The sequence below is a fragment of the Anabrus simplex genome, chromosome 2, assembly GCF_040414725.1.
Source record: "Anabrus simplex isolate iqAnaSimp1 chromosome 2, ASM4041472v1, whole genome shotgun sequence".
Lineage (NCBI taxonomy): Eukaryota > Metazoa > Arthropoda > Insecta > Orthoptera > Tettigoniidae > Anabrus > Anabrus simplex.
The window spans coordinates 9,641,284-9,669,108 of record NC_090266.1 but is presented as its reverse complement, the minus strand read 5'-3'; the positions used below and the strand labels follow the sequence as shown (position 1 = coordinate 9,669,108).

The following is a 27,825-nucleotide window of genomic DNA, read 5'->3' as shown; positions in this document are numbered from 1 at the left end:
ATTTTCCTACTGTGACGTAGTACTAATTGATGCCACGAGACAACAACTAAACCGATTACAACGTGCTATGAACTCGTGTATTAGATTTATCTTTTCCTTACGCTATGATGTTCATGTTACCCCTTATTATCGACAACTTTCCCTTCTAAAATTTGAACAATATAGAAACCTCCATGTGGCAGTATTAATCTTTCGAGTATTAAAAGAGAATATCCCATACTACTTATCTTAACAACTCAACTTCCTATCCTCTTTCCACCAGCATAACACACGCTCTGGCAGTAAACTTGCTATCCCTCTCAGCAGGTCAGCAGCATTTAGCCGTTCCTTTGTTGCAAATGGAGCTAGAATATGGAATTCTCTCCCCCACGACATTAGAGCCATAAAATCCTTAAATTCCTTCAAGTTGTCTTGCCGTGAGCATCTCCTCGATGTGTGCCGCCAGGCTGAATGAATCTGGTAGAGTGAATGTGTGTATGAATGTACGTTTACTGTGCTTATGGTATTTAGTGTCATTCAACTTTTAATTTGTAACTATAGTTTTAAGACATGACTAAGAATATTTATAGAGTTTATGTTATTTTGTTTCGTATTTTGTTTCTAGTTTGTAATGGTAGTTTTAAGATAAGAATATGAATATTGCTTTCAGATGTACAATGTTAATGAAGTGTGGGTAAGTGTAAGAGAGGACCATGAGTCCTAACTTCGCCACTACAAATAAAGGCAAATATAATAATATATAATCATAATATCTCAGTTGTTATTAATGTAAGGTAGACATTATCGACCATCTCTGATAATCTATTGTCGTATTCAATGAACAGGACAGGCTGAGGATTTGAGTTCGAATATCAGATTGACCTTGATATAAAACACTTTCTGACACCATTAAATTCTTACTCTAATTTATTTAAACAGACTATCAATATATCCTTCCAATAATATCATATCACACCTGTAATTATTTTCTTCTCAATATTATTTTTAAATAACAAATTTATCAGTCTCTGACTTCTTTGGAAAATGCACACACTTTTTTGATTCACTATACAACATTTCCTCCTCTGCGAACCATGTGAACTTGCCGCGGTAGGGAGGATTGCGTGTCCCAATGATGCAGATAGCCGAGCCGCAGGTGCAACCATATCGGATGGGTATCTGTTGAGAGACCAGACTAACGAATGGTTCATCGAAAGGGGGGTAGCAGCCTTTCGGTAGTTGCAAGGGTGGCAGTCTAGATGATTGACTGATATGGCCTTGTAATAATACTCAACATGGCTTAGCTGTGTTGATACTTCTACACGGCTGAAACCAACGGGAAACAACAGCCGTAACTACCTCCCGAGGACATGCAGCTCTCTCTGTATGAATGGTGTACTGATGATGGCTTCCTCCTCGGGTAAAATATTTTGGAGGTAAACTAGTCCCCCATTTGGATCTCCGGGTGGGGACTACACGAGAGGGGGCGATCATCAGGAAGATGGATACTGACATTCTGCGAGTCGGAGCATGGAATGTTAGAAGTTTGAATCGGTGTGGTAGGTTAGAGAATCTGAAAAGTGAGATGGATAGGCTAAAGTTAGATGTACTTGGTATAAGTGAAGTACGTTGGCAGGAAGAACAAGGTTTTTGGTCAGGCGACTACCGAATTCTCAATACAAAATGAAACAGGGGAAATGCAGGAGTTGGTTTAATAATGAATAAGAAAATGGGGCAGCGGGTAAGCTACTACGACCAGCATAGTGAAAGAATTATTGTCGTCAAGATAGACACCAAACCAATGCTCACCACAATAGTGCAGGTCTATGTGCCTACTAGTTCAGCGGATGATGAAGAAATCGATAGAATATATGAGGAGATAGAAGATTTAATACAATATGTAAAAGGTGACGAGAATCTAATTGTGATGGGAGACTGGAATGCAGTGGTTGGCCAAGAAAAAGAAGCTAGTACAGTAGGAGAATTTGGATTGGGAAAAAGGAACGAAAGAGGAAGTCGGCTGGTTGAATTCTGCACTGATCATAATTTAGTCCTTGCCAATACTTGGTTCAAACACCACAAACGACGGCTGTATACGTGGACGAGACCTGGTGACACTGAAAGGTATCAAATAGACTTATGATTAGGCAGAGATTCAGAAATCAGGTGTTGGATTGCAAAACTTCCCTAGGAGCAGACGTGAACTCGGACCACATCTGCCATCTGAAGTTGAAGAAATTGAAGAAAGGAAAGAATGCAAAAAGACGGGATCTGGACAAGTTGAAAGAAAAGAGTGTGAGGGATTGTTTCAAGGAACATGTTGCACAAGGACTAAATGAAAAGGCTGAAGGAAACACTGTAGAGGAAGAGTGGAGAGTCATGAAAAATGAAGTCAGTAGGGCTGCTGAAGAAATGTTAGGAAGGAAGAAAGGATCAACTAAGAATCAGTGGATAACTCAGGAGATACTAGACCTGATTGATGAACGACGAAAATACAAGAATGCTAGAAATGAAGAGGGCAGTAAAGAATACAGGCAATTAAAGAATCAAGTGGATAGAAAGTGCAAGGTAGCTAAGGAAGAATGGCTGAAGGAGAAGTGCAAGGAAGTCGAAGGCTGTATGGTCCTGGGAAAGGTAGATGCTGCATACAGGAAAATCAAGGAAACCTTTGGAGAAAGGAAATCTAGGTGTATGAATATTAAGAGCTCAGATGGAAAGCCACTTCTAGGGAAAGAAGACAAAGCAGAAAGATGGCAGGAGCATATCCGACAGTTGTATCAAGGTAAAGATGTAGCTAATTTGGTTCTGGAACATGAAGAGGCTGTTGATGATAATGAAATGGGCAACCCACTTTTGAGGTCCGAGTTTGACAGAGCTGTGAGTGACCTAAATAGGAACAAGGCACCTGGAATTGATGACATTCCCTCTAAATTACTGACTGCCTTAGGAGAAACCAGCATGGCAAGGTTATTTCATTTAGTGTGCAGGATGTATGAGACAGGAGAAATCTCATCCGATTTTCGGCAGAATGTTGTTATACCTATTCCCGAGAAAGCCGGTGCTGACAGGTGTGAAAACTATCGCACCATTAGTTTAGTATCTCATGCCTGCAAAATGTTAACACGTATTATTTACAGAAGAATGGAAAAACAAGTTGAAGCTGAGTTGGGAGAAGATCAGTTTGGCTTCAGAAGAAATGTAGGAACACGTGAAGCAATCCTGACTTTACGTCTGATCTTAGAGGGTCGAATCAAGAAGGACAAGCCCACGTACATTGCATTCGTAGATCTAGAAAAGGCAATCGATAATGTTGATTGGACCAAGCTATTTATGACTCTGAAGATGGTAGGGATCAGATACCGAGAACAAAGAGTTATCTACAATCTGTATAAAATCAGTCTGCAGTGATAAGAATCAAGGGCTTTGAAAAGAAAAGCAGCAATCCAGAAAGGAGTGAGACAAGGCTGCAGTTTGTCCCCTCTCCTTTTCAATGTTTACATAGAACGGGCAGTAAAGGAAATCAAAGGGAAATTTGGAAAGGGAATCACAGTCCAAGGAGAGGAAATTGAGATTTGCCGATGATATTGTTATTTTATCTGAGACTGCAGAAGATCTCGAGAAGTTGCTGAATGGTATGGATGAAGTCTTGGGTAAGGAGTATAAGATGAAAGTAAATAAGTCCAAAGCAAGAGTAATGGAGTGCAGTCGAACGAAGTCAGGTGATGCAGGAAATATTAGATTAGGAAATTAAGTCTTAAAGGAAGTAGATGAATATTGTTACAGGGGTAGTAAAATAACTAACGATGGCAGAAGTAAGGAGGACATAAAATGCAGACTAGCACAAGCAAGGAAGAGCTTTCTTAATAGAAGAAATTTGCTCACTTCAAACATTGATATCGGAATAAGAAAGATGTTTTTGAAGACTTTCGTGTGAAGCGTGGCATTTGAATGGAAGTGGAGACATGGACGATAACTAGCTCAGAAAGAAAGAGAATAGAAGCTCTTGAAATGTGGTGTTACAGAAGAATGCTGAAGGTGAGATGGATAGATAGAATCACGAATGAAGAGATACTGAATCGAATTGGTGAGAGGAGATCGATTTGGCTAAATTTGACAAGAAGAAGAGATAGAATGATAGGACACATCTTAAGACACCCAGGACTTGTTCAGTTAGTTTTTGAAGGAAGTGCAGTTGGTAAGAACAGTAGGGGTAGACCAAGGTATGAATATGATAAGCAGATTAGAGCAGATGTAGGATGCAATAGTTACGTAGAGATGAAAAGGTTAGCATAATATAGGATGGCATGGAAGCTGCATCAAACCAGTCTATGGACTGATTACTCAAACACAACATATGCAACATTTATAAATAACTTCAATCTTTAAAGTATCTTAACTTGTTGATACTATTCTCGTGTTTTAAAGCTTATTTCTTCTTTCTTTAATCCTAGTTGTGGTGTTCCTCTGTATCTTCCCTGACAGTTTCAGGACTCGAACACAGAACTCTAAGGTGAATACTAACTGAAGCTACAGACTCCTTCGAACACTCAGTCAGTTCTCTACGTACTGTCTCTGTACTTTACCCTGTGGGACACTGCTAACCAGTTCTACTGTTTGACGGTCTTAATTGCTCCTAATTTGAATAACTTCTTATACTGCTGTCTTCACTAACTGATGGCAGACTCAACTACTGCCTGGTCTGACTAACTCCATATACTGTTATCTTCACTGACTTTATTCTACAGAGTCTGTTCTCTGCCAAGTGATCTAGTGTCCGTCGCTTCCCAAGAGAACGCTCCTTTCCAAGTTAACAGAATAACTGCCTGAATGACACCAGAATTATGACCAAGAATGACCAACAGAATGACCACCAAAAATGACCACAAAATGACACAGAATGACCAAAAATCTTCCTTGTCACTCCCCTTTATTCCTTCTCTGAGTTTCTGGAAGAAGTCATCCCCTACTACTATGTTCCCTCACGTCACTGATCTGTTAGCTTCCTATTGGTTACTTCAAGTGTGGTCCCACCCATCTCATGGATGTACATGTGGCTGGTGACCTTCCCGAGATTCCTTCTGGAAAGAATTATTACACCACAGCATGCGTTCTTATTTTTACGGGGCACCTTGCTACGTGGCTAACAACAGGTTTGTTTTTCTTGGTCCACCCACTAAAAGCTTCTAACTATGACCTTCTGGTCTGTTTACTTGCTTCTCTGACAAATATTGTGATTGCACAATTTTGCCTCATTCTCAGCTCACTGAAATGTTCCAAGTTGAAACTAGCTTTAAGAAATGCTTCTACTTATAATTGTAATTCTGCACTTATTCACTGCACTGATATTCTATCACACTTAATCACTCACTTCCACTGTTTTATGCTTTATCTTTACTTTATATATTATGCTTAAACTACTCATGATTATTAGGGATTTCTGACTGGGAGGTCACGGATCGAATCTCGTTCGATGCTCTCGCCCCATAATTTCCCACGGAAGGACGTGTTGCGAATCGGTGCTCGCGGCACTGTTTTGATATTGCGTTCATTGTCATTTATAAGACATCGCCACATTATTGATTTAAATTATCTCAAAACTAATATCAAATATTATGCGATTATGTGGGATGTTATTGGAATAACCATAAATTTGTGATTGGATAATATACAAAACCAATTTAACTGGTTTAATAAACCAAATTTTCAATTCGACATTTCGGTCGCCCAATAGGATTCCTAACGCGATCTGTTGTTATAATCATTCTTCGTCGTTAATCAATACAGGGATGTAAATAATCATGTTCAATCACCATTCGAGCACCATAGCTAGCCGTGGTGTTCAATTTACCCAACGACATCTAATAATAGGAAGGACCTGTTGAAGACCCTGAGTGTAGAGTGTTCGAGTAGAAGGGTGCATTGTTGCTTATAATTGTGTGTTGTTAAGAAATGGACTTAGCGACAATAAAGTGCTTTTACGCAAGGAAGTGAATGTCTCGTGTGATATATATTTGCACCAGATAAATTCGCATTGTGAATGATAACACTGCTCGTTTATCTTTCCATGCAAGATCCATAACATTACTACACCTATAAGCTGTAGTTGCAGGCAAGGCTATTTTCATCTTAGAAAATCTATGAGCTGTTGTTCCTTTTCTGTTTGGTATGATTGTCCCAGTGTAACCTGAAGCAAATGACAAAGTGCATCACAATAGCAGAATTCTCTGACCCCACTGTGTGCACCTCTTGAAACTAACAGTACTTTGGTCAACAGATAATGCTTTGCCAGGGACAAAATAAACTCTCAATTTCTCATGAAAATGATCCAGGAAAGTTTGAATTTTTCTCGCCCTTGTTAGTGGTCCTGCACTCTGTGGAATGTGAGGAAATATGCAAAAAAAAGTCCATGGAAGAAAATGTCATGGAATGATGGTATATTACGTGTACATTCTTTTAGGCCTATGTTTATCACAGGAGCAATGAAACACATCTTGCCATTGAGCTGTGGGATCAGCTCTGTAGTTGTTTGTCTCTGCAGCAGTTTCAGGTACTCACCCGGAGAACTTTCACTATTTAGGTTATTTTGTGGTCCTGTAAGTATTGGATTGGTGGTACGAATGTCTTGCCATCCATCACAACTTTTTCATCAGTGTTAAGGTAAATGGTTTTCTGTGGTTTCCCATTTTCACACCAGGCAAATGCTGGGACTGTACCGTAAGTAAGGCTACGGCCACTTCCATCCCACTCCTAGGCCTTTCTTGTCCCATTGTCACCATAGGACCTATGTGTGTCAGTGCGATGAAAAAAGAGTATAATAATAATTCTCAACTGCATCAGTAATGTCTGAATGGCTCAAAATATATGTTTACGTTTGCTACCTATATTACTGGTAGGCGCTATGAGTACAATGAACATAACATGAAGACTTGGTTGTTTCTTGTTGGAATTCGGTAGTAGTGTTTCGATATATATGGAGATATTCCAACAAATCCTTTGAGAAGTCAACACGAGCACCGATATTGCACAATGAAGCGTATAATTACCGTAAGATGATAGTAAATCACATATAGCGCTCTGCCCAACATTCGACCCCCTCGAGAGTAACATAAATGTCGGGGCCGAGACGGCAGTCGGCCATCTATATCAATCCTCTTTCCTGACTCGGCAATTTCCGCTTTCTTTCTTTCTTTCTTTCTTTCTTTCTTCCATTAGCACCATTGATAGTGATAGTTCGTCATTGAATTGCATTTTGTTTGCCTGGTTGTCCCTCACCTGGGACTGTGCATAATGTCCAATAACGGACCATTTATATTGGTATTATAAATTTGCTCATTCAGGACAAATATTTCAGATTCCCTATGGGAGTCAACATCTATATCATCTGATGGCCAAGCAGGCATCAATTTTTAGTGATGAGACAAAGTCTCTTAGTGCATTGGCACTGCCGGTGGCTCCAGTTAGCCTACGCAGTGGCCTCCACGGTATGCACTAGCCAGCGTATTGGTAGGTGTGCTAGGTACCAACTGATGAGCCCACCCTAGCACACGAGGGCGAAACGCTGGCAGCCAAGAATGAGCTAGCTGGAAAATTTATAATGTCCAATAATGGACCATTTATATTGGTATTATAAATTTGCTCATTCAGGACAAATATTTCAGATTCCCTATGGGAATCAACATCTATATCATCTGATGGCCAAGCAGGCATCAATTTTTAGTGATGAGACAAAGTCTCTTAGTGCATTGGCACTGCCGGTGGCTCCAGTTAGCCTACGCAGTGGCCTCCACGGTATGCACTAGCCAGCGTATTGGTAGGTGTGCTAGGTACCAACTGATGAGCCCACCCTAGCACACGAGGGCGAAACGCTGGCAGCCAAGAATGAGCTAGCTGGAAAATTTATAATGTCCAATAACGGACCATTTATATTGGTATTATAAATTTGCTCATTCAGGACAAATATTTCAGATTCCCTATGGGAATCAACATCTATAAGTGGTATGTTCCGAGCTATCAGCGGAGAGATGGCGTGGAATGACATTAGTAGACGAATAAGTTTGAATGGCGTTTATAAAAGTAGGAAAGATCACAATATGAAGATAAAGTTGGAATTCAAGAGGACAAAGTGGGGCAAATATTCATTTATAGGAAGGGGAGTTAGGAATTGGAATAACTTACCAAGGGAGATGTTCAATAAATATCCAATTTCTTTGAAATCATTTAAGAAAAGGCTAGGAAAGCAACAGATAGGGAATCTGCCACCTGGGCGACTGCCCTAAATGCAGATCAGTATTGATTAATTGATTGATTGATTGAGATGTCATTCAAATTTTAACATTGAATAATTTTTTTACAAGAAGTGATCGAAAATTTGTATGTAAATATTATTTTAGTCTTTAGTGTCTTAAAGGACATGGGTTCTTCCATTTTTAAAATTATTAGACAGCAACAATGAGTATCATAATCTGTTACAAGATGTTATGGCTGAAGAAGTCTTAAAATAAGATGAAACACGTTCCAAAGCATGTTTAATATATTTTAATATTAAATAGTTTTCACTGTAAAGTTAACTGTATTGATTGGGTGGACCATTAAACCTAACACTAATTCTTAATTTAAACTTTATCAACACGGATCTAAGTGATGAAGTTTCTAAATTGTAAAAAAAAAAAAAAAAAAGAAAAAAGTGTGCATAGGAGTTGTTTAATGAGCATTCAGTGGGCTGGCTAGTTTACCAATAATTTGTGGTGTATTCTGGTGATGTCAGTGCCATTCATTTAAGTGTATTTGTAGTTTTGCAGTTGAGGTAAATTGTAACTTTCTCATGTGTTAAAGGGTGTAAGTACCAGGCGAGTTGGCCGTGCGGTTAGAGGCGCGTGGCTGTGAGCTTGCGTCCAGGAGATAGTGGTTTTGAATCCCACTTTTGGCAGCCCTGAAGATGGTTTTTCGTTGTTTCTCATTATCACACTAGACAAATGCTGGGGCTGTTCCTTAGTTAAGGCCACGGCCGCTTACTTCCAACTCGTAGGCCTTTCCTATCCCTTTGTCGCCATAAGACCTATCTGTGTCAGTGTGATGTAAAGCCACTAGCAATAAAAAATGGAGTGTAAATAGAATTTAAAGACAATTGTTTGTAAAGTTCTAAACAATTTTCGTGAATATACAAAACTAAAAATACAGTAAAATCTCGATTATCCGCTCCAATGCTCGGGCAGGGATGAACAGTCAATAAAAGGAAACCTGGATAATCCATACTACTAATCTTTAATCCATACTACTAATTTCTAATCCATACTACTAATTAATCCATACTACTAATCCATACTACTAATTTTATTGGACTTTAAAGTACATAAAATACATAACGTATAACCTTAAAATTCAGTGCATTAAACCCTCTTTAAAACCAAAATGTAGTCAAAGCTACAACAATGCATACTACATATTCACCTAATTACCAGCAGACCATAAATAATTAATTTACCTGGTGTCATCTAAGCTGCTTTAAAAAAATCCATTACTTTTTTTACAGTCTCCTACAACGTATTTTCTTCTTTATGTACATTCTGAGCTTTCTAATTAAAGGAATGTCTGAAAAATCTGTATCGTCCTCTCGCTCCAAGAATTCCATTAACTTTTCAGTTGACTCCAGTGCAGTCTGAAGCGGTACACGATTGTTTGTGACGCACTCTTCTTCCCCATTCCCCTCACTTTCACTCGTCACTTTGCAGCTGACTGCCGAGTTCCCGTTCGCGCTTTTGTTTTCTATTTTGCCATCAGTTAAAATGTGGTGCCCAGACAATACATTGTCAGTATGAAGCCACTCCTCGGTATTACTTTCATCCACTTCTCCAAAATGAATGTTATTTTCAATAGTCTTCAGGATATATTTGATCATCGATCCCTCATTTTCATCTTCATCAGTGAACCCATGAAAATCGTCGGTGAGCTCTTCGACATCAACATACAATTTTTCCACGATCGAGTGATGTTCTGAGCGGTTACTAGATCCCGTGATTTCTGGGCAAGATAAAGCGCTTCTTTATCCCGAACTCAACCATCGACGTTTCTTCGGAAAGTAAGATGCCTTGCAATTCCTGCTTATAATGAGCCTTAAGGGTTGCGATGATGCCTTGGTCCATCGGCTGAATTAATGAAGTTACGTTAGGTGGCAAATAGGAAACAAAAATGCTTCCATCCTCTGATTTCAACTCTGTATCATCAGGGTGAGAGAGTGCATTATCAAGAAAAAGGACCGCCTTTAATGGCAAGCCTTTGGACTAAAAATCAAATCAAATATGTTTGCTCTATTAACCCCTTAAGTGGGTATGACGTCTTTAGACTTTTTCGCGCTGGGCTTCTACAGTGGGTATGACGGCATTAGTTGATCGTAAAATTTATCGCGTATGTATCTTGACGGTGAAGGCATATGGCATGTCCATGGAATCTATCGCATTAGTTGATATGTTTTCCATGAGATCACGCTGTGTATTGATTTTTAGAGCTGTCACAGCTTCGTGAAATGCATTTGTTTTGGCGCCTTGCACGAAGTTCCCGCACAGCCATTTATGTCGGGAAGCATGGCTTCCAAACGTAAAGTAGATCGGCTTGATTGTGCGGGTATTTCGACAGTTTCGAAGGTGTATTGTGTGTTGGTCCCAAGGTAAGAGGAAGGAAACATCATACTGGTGTCTTGACTGTGAAAAGGCTTTGTGTGTAACACCTTGTTTCTGCCTATATCACACAGATAACAATCTACAAAACCTATAATCATCCTGATTCAGAACAATGTAAATAATGTTAGTAACACATTTGGATTCATAATAATGTAAATAATGTACATAATGTTAGTATCACATTATTGAAGGATAATAATTACTATCGTATTAGATTAAACTAATTTTGTACACATTTATGAAGGAAATATTTAAATATCACAAAGTGGGGAAAAAGTACCCACGGCAGGTTACGCATGTGGAGAATTTAGTACCCAGTTAAGGGGTTAACCAGCGTTTCGTCTTAGGTCTGACACTAGACTCCTCAGAGTGGGATGTGTCAGACCCTACCAACTGACGCTGGGGTGTATGCAGGTGAATTTATTTTATTTATTTCAAAAGGTTATTTCAACTCCTAACCCAAGAGGGTTAGGCGGGCCATCAGCCGAACGGGCGGCTCTTAGGCCATAGAAGTATAAAGAAAAGTTAGTAAAACATGTAAATACAGGAGTATGCATTGTGCATACCTGTAAAGAAAAAATTAAAAAATGAACATTTACAGCAACAGAAAGAATATATATAAAAGTTAAGAGAATACAACGAATATGGGTAATAAGTCAGTACACAGATGAAGTAAACGTGTTGAAATGTTTGAAGTGAAAACATGTATTAGAAAACTTAATCAACACCATTAAGGACACTTAACGAAAAACAGAATTTAACAGGGGAAGAAGGAAGTAAGGAACAACACTGCTTGAGCACTAACACTGCACTGGAAACACACAGTTTACAGATGGGAGGTGATGTACCACCGCAGCCAGGAGCATACAGAAATGACAACTTGAGAAAAATAAATGAATGAAACCATATAGGGCAGTGGAGAGTGGGGTGGTTGGAAATTAATTCCATCCCCTGGTCTAAGGAGTTTGGACACCCAAAGTAGGGGACTGCCTGTAGGGGTGAAGTACAGTGGGGACTTCGAGGGCCCTGGGACCGCTACGGTAACTGTGAAGGCCCTTCAGGAACTCTGAAAAGTGGTGGCAGAAGGGGCTCTGGTTAAGACGCAGCAGGTTGTTATGCTACTTAGGTTCCAAAATGGGTAAAATATAAATATGTAAATAAATTCAATGTTAATTTTAATCTTATACCAGTTGTATATTATTATTATTAGAAGTAATTTCACATACTGTATATGAGTTGACTATGTTTGTAAGATATTATAAGTAGAATTTTGTAAACAATATAAATTTATTAAGAACAAATTATTAGCGTAAATTCCAAAGTATTCAGATTTTGTTGGAGCTTAGTTTGTAGGGAAGTATAGGTGGGGCAAAGAGCTAAAACAGCAAGGTCGTCCGCATATTGATATAGACGTAGGGGAACAGAGGGGTGGGGAATGTCATATATAAACAGTAAATAGAGGAGAGGGGAAAGAGGGGAACCTTGAGCAAGACCCGAGGTGATAAGAAAAGTAAAGGAGTGGGTGCCACGAATGACTATATCAGCGTTCCGGGAATGGAGATAGTTATAAAGAATGACATAGATGTTGTTTCCCATAGGGAATCTGAAATATTTGTTCTGAATGAGTAAATGTCCAATAACGGACCATTTATATTGGTATTAGTTATAAAGAAGGCGAAGAACAATGGTAGGCAATGGTAAATGGCTGAGTTTATAGAAGAGGTGTGGATGCCACACACTGTCAAAGGCCTTATCGATGTCCAGACATATTAATGCGGCTGGTCTATGGGTTGGGAGATACGTAGTGAGAGAAGAAGTAATATGAAAAAGATGGTCCTGAGTACAGAAGTGAGGGCGAAAACCAGCTTGAGAGGAAGGAATAAGATGTAAAGAGTATAAATATTGGGACATCCGGCGAGTGAGAATACCTTCAAAGATTTTAGAGAGAACTACTAGAAGAGAAATGGGACGGTATGAGCAAAGGTCTGACGGAGGTTTGTTAGGTTTAAGGAAAAGTAAAATAGTGGCTTTACCCCAGTGTCGAGGATAAACACCAGTGTAAAGCATAGTGGTGTAGATGCTAGAAAGAAGGTGAATTAAGAGCATGGGGGCTTCGCGAATACGTCGATATGTAATACGATCACTACCAGGGGCTGTGTTACTGCAATTACGGAGAAAGTCAAGAATTTCATTAGGGGTAATAGGAGCATTGAGGGGATGAGTGTAATCTACAGTAGGAAAATGGAGAAAAGAGGGCTGTAAGTGAGGGAGAGTTGGTTGGTAGTACTGATAGATGGTAGGTTCATCAGGATGTTCATGAAGAGGGTTGGTAGAAGGAGAAAAAATGGTGGTGTAATGAACAGCAAAGGCGTCAGCTTTATCTTTATCAGTCAGAAGAGGAGTACTACTACGAATTCTTATTATAATATTATGTTTTTACATACGATTTTCATGACTTCATTATAATGAATTATCTTACGAAAATTTCCTAACCTACAAATTTGGGGATCGTACATTCGTACGGTTACAGTTCAAACTAAGTGATGTACTAAATCTGTTGTCTGGGTCGATGCAATAATACATCCCACCCAATTTTAATTTCTTCATAACTATTACATCGTGCATACTCAAAAACTAACTGAACTAACGCCACATATCAAAAGTGTCTATTGTCCAGGATTCACTTCCATACAATGCCACACTCCACACAACAAGACTTCATTTCCTAATGTAATCTAATATTTTCTCTATCACGTGATTTTGACAGTATTCCATTTGATAACAGTTTTAAAATTACTTACAAAAGCATATTACAGAACTCAAGTTGAGTATAATAATTATAATACACTAGCACTATGACAGTAGATCAAGTGGTATTCCTCCCTGGTGCAATATGTTTGCACTGAGGTGTGAATAGCGATTGAGTCTTCAAGTCCTATGCTCTAGTCAGTGTCAGCTGGAGTGAGCACACTATGCTGTGTCATATTGTAATGTAGTTGCAATTTAACTGTATTTCATTTTCTTGTCATTGAAAGGTTATTTTGTTCATTTGTGTTGATGTAAAAAATTAACTATTTTGGTATGGTGATGCCTTCAGTGGTAAAAACAAGTAAGTTGCTGTTACAAAGTACACTTTATTGCTAGAGGAAAGTGTTTGGAGGATTGTGAAAAAGAAAGGGACAAGAAGTAACATCTCTCAGCATGCTCAGTTGGACATAAGTCTGGTGATTGTACTGACCAAACAAGTTGCTGCACCTCTTGCAGAGCACATCACCTTCCTGTTGCTCAATAACAACATTCTGCATATACCAACCGCATGTCAGTGCCTTCCACTGAGAGTTGTAACTTATCGCACCCTGGACCATAAGACCTGGGATGGGGGAACATTGTGTATTGGATGAATGCATTCTACGAGAAGGCGCTCACTAGGTCTACGTTGTGCACTCCAACAACCCTTGCTTTCATCCCTGAAGACAACGGCGCACCATTTCATCCTTCAGGTCATCCTCTGATGGCACCGGTCGAGAGAACATTGCCCATGCATCCGTGGATGGCTCCATATGTCGAGAAGAAATCTGGTATGATCAGAAAGTGTTAGTGTGCTGCTTTAACATGCAGCTGTGGTGGGAGGCTAAAATTTGCACTAGATCAGATGTTCTTGTGGAGAGTGATTCTTTTAAATACCTAGAAGTCATTGTTAAAAATAGTTCTATAAGGTTGAAACTGAGGCCTTACTACGAGCATCAAAGAAACAGAACAGTGCAGCAGTAAAGTGATTAGCTACTAGGTAAGCTGTTCCTGTTGGCTGTATCAAGGTCAGTCTAGGAAGGTCTGGTCACGCTACCACAATCCTTTGCAGTGGCGGCCATATTGGGTCTTAAATATCATTATGTGTGCGTGCCTGACGTGATGATGTGAGTTATTACTTGTATTTTGAAGGAAAATGGGATACTGTGCTGCACCAAATTGTCAAAATAAGGCAACTGACAGAATTAGACCTTTTCGCTTCCCTAGAGATAAGCAATAGATACCTCAGTGGGTACAGAACTGTAGGCGTGACAAATGGCAACCTACAGATAATTCTGTCTTGTGTGAGATTAATGAAGTTATACATTCTTATTATTCCTGAAGAATAATATGGTTATATGAACGATGTTTTATATTTATGGGTCTAATTATGTATTTCTCCCACGCTGGTATCTTCATCTTGTCGCGATGTGGGAGCTTGCGTGCCTTAGTAATCCTGAGAGCTATGCCGGCGGGAGCATAAGCTCCTGGTAGGGCCACCCAAGCTGGACAGGTCAAAGGTGATAGGCCAGACTAAGAGGGATATCCTGGTCCTCCAGGTTGAGGGTTGATTATGGGGCTAACAACCCTATATCGGAAAAAGAACTCGTTACGAAACTCACAGACAAGAATTGCCGGACTGATGATAATGGTAAACGACCCACGCAAGGAAATGGAAGATGCAAACGGAAATATGATATGTATGTAGCAACCTGGAATGTACGAACCCTGAATAAACCAGGAGCCCTAAACAATCTAAAACAAGAAATGGAGAAATATAATATTGGAATAGCAGCAATTCAGGAAGTCAGATGGAAAGGAAATGTTGTTTTTAGAAGTGGTAGATATACAGTTCTGCATAGTGGCAGAGCCAGAGGTACAATAGGTAGCACAGGCTTCCTAGTGGATGACAGATATAAGTCAGCAGTTTTGAATTTTAAACCTGTAAATGAAAGAATATGCACTCTAAGGATGAAAGCCCATTTTTTCAATATTACCCTTGTGTGTGTGTATGCACCTAAGAAGAGGCTGAGGATGAAGAGAAAGATATGTTCTATGGACAATTGGAACAAGAAATAGAATGCATCCCAAGACAAGATGTAAAAATCATACTTGTAGATCTCAACGCTAAAGTGGGTAGAGAAGAAGCCTATAGGGAGACAGTTGGGAAGGAAAGTTTGCATGATGAGTCAAATGATAATGGACAGAGGCTAATTGATTTTGCCATGGGAAACTCGATGGTGGTGAAGAGTACATGGTTTCAGAGAAAGAATATACGGAAAGCCACTTGGTGTTCACCAGATGGTGTCACCTTTAATCAAATAGACCATGTAGTAATCGATAGGAGACATGCATCTGACATACTACAAGTTGACAGTTGTAGGGGAGCTGATTGTGATTCGGACCATTACTTGGTGTGGGTAAAATGCAGGCAACGTATTGCAACTTACAGATCTGCGAAGAAAGGGAAAGCTCCAAGGAGATATATGGTCTCAAAATTGAAAGATAAAGAAACTGCACAACTATATGAATGCAGGATAGAGAAGAAATTGGAGGCTAAACAACAAAGCTGGGCAGTGGAAAACATCGAAGGAAAGTGGATTTGATTGAGGGATGCATTGCTGGAAACTGCGGATGAAGTACTAGGAGTGGAGGTAAAGACTGAAAGGCAAGGATGGTTTGATGATGATTGCAGAAGAGCAGTTGAGGAAGGAAATGAAGCAAGGAAGAAAATGTTTAGCAGGAAAACAAGAACATATGTAGAAGAATTTAGGAAGAAGAGGAAAGAGGCAGACAGAATTTGTAGGAGAAAGAAGAGAGAGGCAGAGAGGAAATGGATTACAGATTTGGAGGAACAATATGATATTCAAGAAGTACGGAAGTTCTATGGGAAAATAAAGGACGTACAGAAAGGTTTTCAACCACACGCTGTATTCTGTAGAGATAAAGAAGGAAACATGATTGAGGGAAGAGACTGGATTCTTGACCGATGGGCGCAATACTTTAGTGACCTGTTGAATGTGCCAGCAGAGACGGTGAGATTGGAAGAAGAGGATGGGCAGCCTTGGCAGGATCCTAGCCTAGATTTAAAACCAGTGCCTGTACCATCTATAGAAGAAGTGAGGACGGCAATTAAGTACTTGAAGAATAATAAGGCTCCACGAAGTGATAACATTTCAGCTGAGATGATTAAATACGGGGGTGAACAGTTGACGCAACTTGTTCACCAACTAATTGTGGAAGTTTGGCAAAGAGAACAAATGCCAGAGCACTGGAGCTTAGCGATTATTTGCCCAACTCATAAGAAGAAAGATAAAGCAAATTGTGAAAATTATCGAGGTATATCTTTGCTTAGTGTAGTTTATAAGGTCTTAGCCAAGGTTTTGTCTATGAGACTCACTCCACTGGTTGAGCAGATACTAGGAGACTACCAAAGTGGCTTTCGACAGGGTAGATCAACAACAGATCACATCTTCACTGTCAGGCAAATAATGGAGAAATGCTATGAATATAATATGGATGTGCATGAGCTGTTTGTGGATTTTCGGCAGGCTTATGATAGTGTGAAGAGAAGGAAACTGTATCAAACAATGATGGACATGGAGTTCCCAACTAAATTGATAAGACTGGTACAAATGACCCTAACAGGTACTAAATGCATGGTTAAAATAGAAGGAAATCTTACTAAAGAGTTTGAAGTAAACCAAGGTTTGCAGCAAGGGGATGTGTTATCTACCCTGCTCTTCAGTGTGGTTTTGGAGCGTGTGATGAGAAAGGTGGAGGTCAGTAATCCAGGCGGTACGCTGTTCAACCGTGTAACACAGAATCTGGCTTATGCTGATGTTGATATGCTGTCTAGAAGATTGAAAGACCTAGAGGAAGGACTGGATAGATTAGAAAAGTAAGGAGGTGAAATGGGCCTAAGAGTGAATAATGCCAAAACTCATTACCTGTTTGCATCTAGGAGGACCGTAGTAAGCGAAGACAAGTGCATAAAATTAAATGGGATTAACTACGAGAGATGTGAAAAGTTTAGGTATTTAGGAGTGCTGGTGACAAAAGATAATGACATGAAAGAGGAAATAAAAGCGAGGATTGCTGCGGGCAATAGGGCTTACTTAGCTTTATTGAAAGTGTTTAGATCTCGCAGCCTTGGTAGAAGATTAAAGTTGACAGTCTATCGAACAGTATTACGACCAGTGGTATCTTATGGCTCTGAAACATTGACAATGACCAAAGTAGATGAAGAACTGTTGAACAGATGGGAGAGAAAAATACTGAGACCGGGCGAGTTGGCCGTGCGCGTTGAGGCGCGCGGCTGTGAGCTTGCATCCGGGAGATAGTAGGTTCGAATCCCACTATCGGCAGCCCTGAAGATGGTTTTCCGTGGTTTCCCATTTTCACACCAGGCAAATGCTGGGGCTGTACCTTAATTAAGGCCACGGCCGCTTCCTTCCAACTCCTAGGCCTTTCCCATCCCATCGTCGCCATAAGACCTATCTGTGTCGGTGCGACGTAAAGCCCCTAGCAAAAAAAAAAAAATACTGAGAAAGATTTTTGGCCCAGTGAAGGAAGGGGAATTGTGGAGAATAAGGAAAAACAAGGAATTGGAAGAACTCTATGGACATCCAAGTATCGTAACCGAAATAAAAAGCAACAGATTAAGGTGGTTGGGACACGTGGAGAGAATGCCAGATAATAGGGCTGTCAAGAAGATCTATAAGGGAAATCCAGGTGGTAGAAGATGGAAAGGAAGACCCCGGAAAAGATGGCTGGATGATGTGGAGGAGGATTTAAGAAAGATGGGAATAAGAAGATGGAGGAGACATGCAGAAGATCTTGAAGATTGGGCTACAATCTTCAGAGAGGCCAAGGCCCTACAAGGGCTGTAGCGCCGAGGAGTAAGTAAGTAAGTAATTATGTATTTGGTATTTCTAATGTTATAAGTAAGTGGAAATTAATGAAAGCTTACTTGGAGTGCGTCTCAGAGGAGGGATATATTCATTGCGATGTCCAGGAACCCACCATCCTATCCCAAGAAGTAAATTTACTTTTATAACCCAATGAAGAATATTACACGCCATTTTCATTTCTGAAGTAGCTACTTGTATTCCTATTGGCCAGTGTAACGTGTCACGTGATCTCGTTCCTGTCAGTAATGTTAATCATAATCTGTTACCAACCCCAGCACAATAAAATCGCACAGATAGGGAATCTAAATGCAGATCAGTGGTGATAGATTGATTGATTAATTGATAACAAGAGTTGACCAAGGGAGGTCGGATAGGATAGATGAAAGTGAGGAGCATGGCACAAGTAAGTGGAAGCAATGCCGGGACTCAGCTAAGAGCCCAGTGGTCACCAAGCCACGTTCCCAAGTTAGGAGCTCCTGAGGCCCCCTATCAGTTGCCTCTTATGACAGGAAGGAGATACCATGGGTGTTATTCTATTGCCCCCACCTACAAGGGGAAATCTATTCTAGGTCTTGACCACGAGGCCCTTAACTGAGTCTTGAAATTGCTTTCACTTACTTGTGTCAGGCTCTCACTTTCATCTATCCTATCCGACCTCCCCTGATCAACACTTGTTCCTTTCCGACCACAACAGCATTAGCGCATTCGAGGCCTAGAACGTTTTTCATTTCCACACACTTTGTGGTCATCTTTCTTTGGCTGATACCTTCATTTTACGGCGCATTGAACCCCTTCCATTTGTTTTCTTCTGATTAGTGATTGCCCAGTTGTACTTCCTTTTAAAACAATCAGCACCACCACCACTTTGTACTATATAGCTGCATAGGTTATCAATAAACTAGTTAAGAGTAGCTAGGAACATCACTCTTGTTGCATGTGTGCAGAGTATTTTTGCATTAGAACACAAAGAAATGACCATATGAATGGATAACAATAGTTATCATACATAATTGAATGCACTCAACTCTTGACCGAGCTCGATAGCTGCAGTCGCTTAATTGCGGCCAGTATCCAGTATTCGGGAGATAGTGGGTTCGAGCCCCACTGTCGGCAGCCCTGAAGATGGTTTTCCGTGGTTTCCCATTTTCACACCAGGCAAATGCTGGGGCTGTACCTAATTAAGGCCACGGCCGCTTCCTTCCCACTCCTAGCTCCCTCCTGTCCCATCGTCGCCATAAGACCTGTCTGTGTCGGTGCGACGTAAATCAAATAGCAAAAAATAGCAATAGCACTCAACTCAAGAGGCGTTCATTGTTTGTCAACATATTGGGGTAACCTTTTACAAACGCAGTATCGGTAATTACTTTACTAATAAAGAAAATGCTGAAGTTAATTTACTACAACTGCCTTTTAGTACTTTAAGTACAGTACTTCAAGTTCAGCATTTCATGTACCGGTAATCATAATACGACACGTGTACTGTACAGATTTCTATGTTCTGTCAATAAGATTATGTATTTGACAGATGATATTAGTAAGAAACACAGTAAGACCAAGTTGTAAGGAAGTAAAAGAGTAGGACATGAGCTTTTATGTTTATTCTTGTTTCTAAAAAATAAAAAATAAAAATTAAAAAAAAAAATAATAAAAATTTTAAAAAATTCAATCTCTGTTAATTATCTTCCTATTCAAATATCCGTGATTGAATTCAAGTCATTTAAGTGTTATACAGTTATATATACATGAACAGTAGATGCCGAATGAAATTCTATATGAAAAATAGTTGATATATTGTTTTTATTTCAATGAACGGTACTAAAATCCTCTAAATTCCAATACACTTGCCTTTGGTTACACTCGCTTAAAGACCCAGTATGGCGTGACTTGACCTCCCTGCCACTGCTGCCCTTACAAAATACGATGAACTTGTCTAAGAGTGTCCACTGTTGCCAGCATTGCAACATGTCTAACTTATGTGGCAGTTCTTGTCACTCGAAAGACCACAAATTGTCCCCTCTCGAACTTGCACAGCTGGCTGTAGGAAGCATGATGTCTGAACCCCACCATGTGCTGCCACCAGATCAAAGTTGATATCATCCTTCCAGGTGTTCTAATTTTTTCCCCGCAGTAGCATATAATCATTCACAATCAATCTTGAGTCATTTCTGATTTTATTCAGTAGGTAGTTGACAAATGCCTTAAAGGCTAACTTTTGGGGAACACTATTTAATCCCATCCAGACTTTAACCCTACAACCTCTCTCTGGTATTTAACCTAAAGACACCTCGAAATGGGTGCGGAACATACTGTTTCCTATAATGTTTAATACATTGCCAAACAGATGAGTCCTGGAGGAATGAAATTATTAGTACAAGATATGATTTGATTATAGAGCAGGGCTGGTCACAACGAGGCTCGCGAGCCGCATGCGGCTCTTGAGTCAGTCTCGTGTGGCTCTTGACACCAACCTTAAGAGTAAAATTAAATGATATAATAATGGAATCTAATGACATCTCGCGGCCGGCGACAGTCAGTAGCAGCGATGTGCGGCTTAACATTATTAGCGCTGTAGGTCAGTAGTGAGAGATAGGAGGTGAAGATAGTTCTGGGGCCTTCTGCTAGATAGTGCTTTGAGCGGGAGAGTGTGTCAGTGAGTCAGTGTCGTGAGGTGAAGCCAGTCGCGTTCATGTATAGGCAGTAGCGAATGCCGATACTTTTCTGTGTGCAGTTGTGTGCTGTTTCAGTACAGTTGTGGTCTGTTGTCCGAGCAGTTGCATTCTGTCTAAGAAGTGCAAATATGAAGAGGAGAATCGAGCTTTTAATACCGCCTGGGAGGAAGAATTCAATTTTGTAGAAAGAAACGGTAAGCCAATGTGTATTTTGTGTAAAATAACTTTGTCGCAGTTCAAGACCAGTAATCTAAAACGCCATCATGACACTAACCACAGCGGTTTCCATAAAGATTTTCCTGTTGGCTCGCAGTTAAGGAAAACCAAACTGAAAACACTAAAGGAAAAACTTCATGGACAGAGTAGGGTTATGTCAATTTTTACCAAGGAAGCAGATTTGACAACCAAAGCTGGCTGCACCTTGGCTTTTAATATTGCAAAAGCAGAAAAGCCTTACACAGAGGGGGAGTTTGTTAAAAAGAACATGGTACAAGTTATTTCTGTTTTAGGACCCGAAAATAAGAAACTGCAGTAACTGATCAACGAAATGCCCGCTGCTAGACACACAATAGAGAAGCGAGTTTCTGTTATTAGTTCGGAAATTTAAAATAATTTACAAAAAAATCTAAATGAGTGCTCAGCAATAAGTCTGGCTCTGGACGAGTCCAGTGATTTCAAAGGTAAACCACAACTAGCCCATATTTGTGAGGTATATGTCAAAGGGTTTGTAGGTGGTGGAATCACTTTTAGACCTGGTTAGTTTTTTTATTTATTTATTTATTTATTTATTTATTTATTTATTTATTTATTTATTTATTTATTGGTGACAAAAGGTCCCATGAGCCTCTGGCTCATGATAGGGACAATACAGTACATACTTTTTTAAGGCAACACAATAATTACATTTCATATACAATGGCTTTTCTGTAAAGTGACATGTACTTTTTTTTTTTTTTTTTTTTTTACATGTTAGGATCATAATTTTTCAGAAGTATATTCAGATAATGCATGGCTGTAATATACTAAATATGGACAATATATATATTATTGTATTAATTAAAGCAAGTTATATAGAGATTATATTAAGATATCTGTAAAAGAGTAATATTCCTTCAGTTTTTTCTTAAAACATATAACCGATTTAGAGTTCTTTATAACAGGAGGCAACACATTATATTCCCTAAACATTGATGATTCTATGCCTTTCACTCCGTACTTTACTGAATTAGAATGAGAGGGATATATCCTTAATGATCCTCTAGTTTCATATCCATGAATTTCACTAAAATGGGAGAAGTTAACAGTAGAATGGGTTAATTTCCTGTCTAGCTTATACATAAAGACTGCTGATGAAAATGCAATTTGTTTATGGAATGGCAGAATATTTGACTCTGAAAAAACTTCATGTGATGGTTTGAGGAAGGGGAATCCATACATGATTTTGATGGCTCTTTTTTGTAGGATTTCCAAATTATTAATGTAATCTTTCCTACATCTTCCCCAAATAAAGCTTGCGTATGTTAGATGTGGGTGGATCATTGCATAATATATACACTTCAGTTGTTGATGAGAAAAATTACTGTATCTTAATCTGTGCATTATTCCTATCAAAGGGGTAATTTTGCTGATTACATAATCAATATGGCTTTTCCAGGAAAGTGTTGAGTCTAATATTATACCAAGATACTTAGCTGAGTTGACTCGCTCTATTACTTGGTCCTTTAGGATAACAGTGTTAGCCGCTGTTATCTTATGGGCTGTTTTATGAAAGATTAGGTATTTTGTTTTAGTCACATTTATGATCATTTTTTTAGATAAAGCCCAGTCCGATAACTTGTCCAAGTCACAATTTATGTCTTCCATAATTCGCGTTTCACATAGTCCTTTGTAAGTTATTAAGATATCATCAGCAAATACTTTACATTTCCCCTTAAGTGTTAGAGATTGTACATCATTAATATAGATCAGAAATAGAATTGGACCTAGTACTGAGCCCTGCGGTAATCCCGTTTTTGTTTGCTGCTTAAAACTTTTAGTATCGTTAATCATCACATATTATGTTCGATTTGATAAATAATTTTGGAACCATTTGTGTGCTAAACCTCTAATTCCTGCTAATTTTAACTTGTTCAGAAGTATTTTGTGGTCAACCAGGTCAAATGCTTTTTTAAGATCTATGAGTAGCCCTGCTGCTAATTTATTTTCATCTAAGGTCTTTTGAACCTCTATTACTGTATCAAATACAGCATTATCAGTTCCTCTATTTGGGAGAAAACCATATTGATTATTGGAAAAGTAATTAGTTTTACACAGAAAATTTACCAATCTAGTTTTTACTACCATTTCTATGAGTTTTCCGATTGCAGATAATATACTAATTGGTCTGTAATTGGATGGATCTGTGTTATCTCCTGATTTAAAGATAGGTACAATTCTGGCACATTTGAGTAATTGGGGTATTTCTCCACTGAGAATTGAACGGTTAATAATTTCCACAATATATGGCACTAAACTTTCAACACAGGTTTTTAACATGACATTGGTTATTTTATCTTCAGTTAAATTATTTTTATTTTTTAGAGAAGTGATAATTTTGAGCACTTCACATTCATCAGTAGGAGACATGAAAATACTATTAGTTTGACTTTCAGCTGTTGTGCTGCCATGAACTTGCTCATCTTCAGGAAGACCTTTTCTTATATTTTCAGCTACATTAACGTATAGTTCATATGTCCTCTGTGTTTGTAATGCTGACATCATTTACCACCAGATGGCTGATTTCATGTTTATGTCCAAGCTTCCTATTTAACACTTCATTGACTACATACCATGTTTCTTTTTGATTTTTGCAATTCTGTAATCTGTGTTCATAATACCTTTTTTGTAACTCTCTCCTCAATTTGGTTATTTTATTACTGATTCTTTTGTATTCTTCAATTACTTCTGCAGAGGGGTTTTTTACTTTAGTTTTTGAAAACAGTGAGTCTTTGACGTGAATCAGTGTTAGTAATTCTTGGGTAACCCAAGGTTTTAGGGGAATGTCTTTGGGGTTCTTTCTTTTTATTGAAATTGAGCTGGTTTCAATTCCTGTGCTAATATACTCAATAAATTTATTATAATAAGTGTTTATATCCATTTCCTCACATTTAAATTTATTTTGTAGGATATACTGATTTAATTTGTTGTAATTTACAAATTGCTTACCACTATCTTTGATTATTGGTACTACTGGAACTGATTTTTCACTAGAAATTTCACATACCAGTAGGTAGTGATCACTTAAGTTATTTGTTATATTGAATACATGACATTTTTTACTACTATTTGTGACAAGTATGTGATCAATTAATGTGGAGGTTGTTTTTGTTACTCTAGTTGGGTATTTGTTATTACATGTTATATAGCTGTAAGTTGTTATTAAATTGTCATACAAAGTTCTGTTTCTGGAGGTAGAAAGCAAGTCTATATTTGTATCTCCAAGTATTATTGAAGTATGCCCTGAACTGCTATTTAGGATATTTTCTAGATCAAACAAAAAACTTGGAGAGTTACTATCCTGTGGGTTATAAATGGTAATGATTTCATATCTTTGATTTCCTTTTGTAATCATGACTTGCAGTATGCTATGAGATTTATTTATTTCATTTATGACATAGCTTTTACATTTGTTTGAAACATAAAGCGAAACACCCCCACCTATCTGTTCTCTTACCACATGATGAGAAGTGTAGTTTTTTATTTCAAAAGCATGGGTTAGTTTGTTGGTTAACCAATTTTCGGAGATTGCAAGAATATCTACTTCTTTAATCTGATCTAAGATAATTTGTATATTATCAAATTTATTTTTCATGCTTTGTGCATTTATGTGTAGGCCTTTCAATTCACATGATCTACTTTCTGAAACTCTATCTTTAATATAATTATATAGGGTTTCACATTTAAATTCGTGTACTTCAAGAAATTTGTTTTCAGGATCCAGGTTTGGTTATGTAAGGACAAAAATTTGAAATTAAGAAAAGAAAGCTTGGAATTGGAGCGGGCACAACAAAGGTTTCCAGATCAGCTGGAGTGAGCAGGGTTTGCCACTAGCCTCGAAGGACCGTCCTGGAACTTACGGATATACACTTTACAGGCCCTGACCCATGTGCCAAATATTTTCCCCTGTTGCCGTAGCTCGCGGCATTTTTTGGCGAGGGTCTCATTCCTAGGCGTTAAGTGCTCGTTGATATAGATGTTATTTACCGAGCTATATCCGATTTCGTTCGTTTTTAGTGTCTTTTTTTTGTCGTCTGCTACTGAGGATTTCTTCTTTCTTCCATCGATTAACAAACTTCACGATGATAGGTTGTGGTCCAGGTTTCGTGGATGGAAGTCTGTGTGCAGCGTCAATATCTTCGGGCTTTATATCGACTCCCAGCGCCTTGCCAACTTCAGTTACTTTCTGGAACACTTTTTCATCCTTTTCAGCAGGAACTCATCATGTGGTAAGAGAACAGATAGGTGGGGGTGTTTCGCTTTATGTTTCAAACAAATGGAAAAGCTATGTCATAAATGTTATTTGTTTGTTTTAATCTTGTCAATCTTATGTTAATTTTAAGGACACTTCCTCTAAAGCATTACTTTGTCAATTTTATACATTTTTCATCTAAACAGTGTTATGTGGCTGAAGATGTTGATAATATACGAAACATGTACCACTTTTGACCATTAAAAATTGCCTTAAGCAATCATTGTATCGACTAGGTGGAAAATAAATACTTAATTGTGAATCTACTTAATTGTGAATCACGGCTGCCGTTGTCGCAATTTCCGCATTTTTCTTATCTTTCCTCAAAGTGTCTAGTTCTTTCTTGAGGTCATCATATTTTTCGGAAAGAAAGGTCGCTAATTTCCGTAATTCTTTGTTTTCTTCCGTTAGTACTTTGAGGGACTCTTCCAGTTGTTTGGAGAAGTTCGCCATAACCTCATTTATGTTAGGTTGTGCAATGCAGTCTTCACGTTTACACGACCATTGGAATTGTTCTTCCTTATGGAAGTTTTGGAGAGTTTCTTTGTTCATTTTTACACATGTTTCGTGGAACCAACGTTCGCATTTACCATCACAGCCTACAGCCTGTTGGTTGTTTTTTATTTTCTTGCCACACGGGGAGCACACGAACACCATGATGTTGTTTATCTTATTTATTTAGTTGTAGCTGTTTGAGTGCTAATTAGATTTTGTTTTAATGGTTTCCTGAGTTATTGATGTTACTGATCTGCAGTATATTCCTAAAGAATTGTGGATATTACTCACATAAATTTGTTTTTTCGTCACTTCACTTAATATATCACATACTCACATACTCACTGCCGCGTAATTCTTGATAACCTTTAGAGTAACAAAAAAATGTGTAGGGTATGACCTTTGTTATCTGAAATTCCAAAAGTCATTAAGTAATATAAAAAAAAATATGAGAAAAAATCATTTTCACAGTTCCAAGGTATCATGTTTAGTCTCAGTTTGAAGGATACTACTCGTGGTTGTGACATTAAAGAAGCCCTGGATGGTGTTTTACAGAAAAACTCAGTGCCTATCGGTAATATTGTCAGCATTGCTACCTATGTTGCACCATCTATGACTGGCACGAAACAAGGGCTTATTGGGCTTTTAAATGCAGACACATCATTTCCTGATTTCCTACCTGTACATTGTATTATTCACAGAGAACATTTAGCAGCAAAATATTTTCAGTACCCGCATATTATGGAGGTAGTTCTAAAAATTGTGAACTCTATTCGCTCATGTGCCAAAACACATCGACAGTTCAAAACTTTTATAGAAGATATGAGCTTCCTGATGATGTTTCATGGTACTGCTTGGTAAGATGGCTATCAGCAAGCAGTGTTCTTGGCAGATTTTTTAATTACTTGATGCAATCAAACAGTTTATGGAAGAAAAAGGAAAATAATTCCCTGAACTTAATGACCTTCAGTGGTTGTTAGATTTGGCTTTTTTACAGATGTGGTCCAGCATTAAAAACGCTAAACATATCTTAATAAGGAAGAGAAAAACTTATTTCTGATTTGGCCCAGACTGTACTTAGCTTTCATAGCTAGTTGAAGCTTTTTGGGAAAGACCTTTTGAGTAAAACATTTTCTCACTTCAAATGTTTGAAGAAAATTGCTGAAAGCCTTCTTGACGTTCAAGTGGAAACTGAAGATTACATGAGTAAAATGTCTGAACTTGCTGAAGAAATAAATAGCAGATTTAATGATTTGAGATCATTTAAACTTCATTCGTGGAAAACTCTTTTTGTGTTTATGTTGTGGGCGAAGGCCGTCCTGTTTCATCACCAATAACAAAGGATACAGCAGCTGTAGAGTTTGAGCTACTGGAACTGCAAGAGGACGAAGGACTAAAAGGACTCAAATGAAGTTGCGTTTCTACCATAGAATTTTGGAAGAATGTTCCAGAAGAAAAATACCCACTAACAAAAGAGTGTGCCAACAGACTTATCTCAATCTCTAGGACTATTTATGTGTGTAAATCACTGTACTCAACGCTTAAATTCATTAAATCTAAATATCTATCTGAACTAACTGATGAACATTTAAGTGAACTTCTGCGAACTGCGCTTACCAGTTATCAGCCAGATTTCATAAAACTAACAGCATAAATGAACACTCAATAAAGCACTTCTCAAAAGTAAAATTTCATTCCTTGATGTGTACCTGCACAATAATGTTCTTTGTAGTACAGAAAATAAATGTTCCTTCATTTGTTATAAAATGAAACACGTGTCTTCATTTTATAAACCATTTTAT

At 38.5% G+C, this 27,825-nt stretch overlaps 1 protein-coding gene across 3 annotated transcripts in view; it reads left to right on the top strand.

The window, feature by feature from the left end:
• LOC136863899 (mitochondrial potassium channel ATP-binding subunit) overlaps positions 1–27,825 on the top strand; it is a 789,801-nt gene that overhangs the window by 425,199 nt on the left and 336,777 nt on the right. The gene's annotated exons all lie outside the window — the stretch shown is intronic.